The following is a 1,190-nucleotide window of genomic DNA, read 5'->3' as shown; positions in this document are numbered from 1 at the left end:
GGCGATGGGGGGATGGGGGCCGGGGGGACGGTCCCCAAACCGCTGGCCTCGCATCGGACCCCCTTCCACTCACCCATGCACCTAGGCGAGAGAGGAGCTGGGGTGAGCCTGGGGTGCCGCTACTCCAGGGCAGGGCTGGCCCCTTGGAGGCCGGGCGGTGCCTGAAGCTCTCAGGGGCTCCGAGCCCATTTCCCAGTACAGCTCAGCTGCCTCCCCCGAGGCAAGCCCTTCCCAGCACGTCTCCCTCCTTCTTCCCGGGAACCCCACGCCCTGCGCTCCGGGACTCACCCCAGCGCTCTGCCCTCTCATTCCCGTCACTTGCTCGTGTTTCCTGGAACGGCCTGCCGTCCACCCCTCCTCCGCCCCACCCCGCCTCGCCTTTCCGGAACCCTCCCGTCAAAGTCGCCATCTGATCCCTCCAGCTCCGGCTGGGCAGGCCTGGGTGGCCCCCTCCCAAGCCGCCATTTCCACACCGCCCGTAATTGCATGCTGGTTTTTAGCATCTGGCGTAGCTTCCCCATTCATTTCTCAGCCATCATCCCCCCACACCTCTGCAGCCTTTAGTGTCTTCAGAGCCGACACTTACTCACCTCAGCCATGGCTACCCACTCCTGTCACACATGGGCTAATCCTCCCACACTGCTCACTTTCTCAGCTTCTTTTGTAAAATTAAGTTTATTGGGCTGACATTGGTTAATAACATTATATAAGTTTCAATGTACAATTCTGTAATACATATCTGTATATTGCACTGTGTGCTCACCCCCAAAGTCTAGTCTCCTTCCCTCATCATATATTTGACCCCTTTACCCTTTACTACCTGCCCCCAGCCCCAGCCCTCTGGTGAGCACCATACTGTTGTCTGTGTTCATGAGTTTGTTTGTTTCTTTTGTTTGTTTCTTTTGTTTATTGCTTTCTGTTTTATATCCCACATATGACTGAAATCATATGGTTCTTGTCCTTTTCCATCTGACTTATTTGGCTTAGCATGATATTCTCAAGATCCATTCATGGTGTCACAAATAGCAATATTTCATCTGAGTAGTACTACATTATATAAATGAACCACATTTCTTTTCCCAATCATCCACTGAAGGACACTTACAGTGGGGCCTTGACTTACGAGTTTAATTCGTTCGGAGACCGAGCTCGTTAACTCAAATTACTCTATCAACTCAATGCAAAAAATC

The 1,190-nt window shown here is 52.4% G+C and overlaps 1 protein-coding gene across 2 annotated transcripts in view; it reads right to left on the bottom strand.

Annotated features, from left to right (window-relative positions):
* The window catches only part of NQO2 (NAD(P)H dehydrogenase, quinone 2), a 36,478-nt gene extending 36,124 nt beyond the window's left edge, over positions 1-354 (bottom strand). The window contains exon 1 of one of the 2 annotated variants that reach the window (XM_005869625.2): positions 289-354. The gene's annotated coding sequence lies outside the window, so the exon portion shown is untranslated. Of the gene's footprint in view, positions 1-73; positions 176-288 lie in introns of those variants that run through there. The other variant, XM_014542386.1, reaches the window with a different exon arrangement.
* Between the last annotated feature and the right edge of the window lie 836 nt (positions 355-1,190).

The sequence above is a fragment of the Myotis brandtii genome, unplaced genomic scaffold, assembly GCF_000412655.1.
Source record: "Myotis brandtii unplaced genomic scaffold, ASM41265v1 scaffold300, whole genome shotgun sequence".
Taxonomy (NCBI): Eukaryota; Metazoa; Chordata; class Mammalia; order Chiroptera; family Vespertilionidae; genus Myotis; species Myotis brandtii.
The sequence above is the reverse complement of the archived record's forward strand: the minus strand, read 5'-3'. Positions and strand labels throughout refer to the sequence as shown.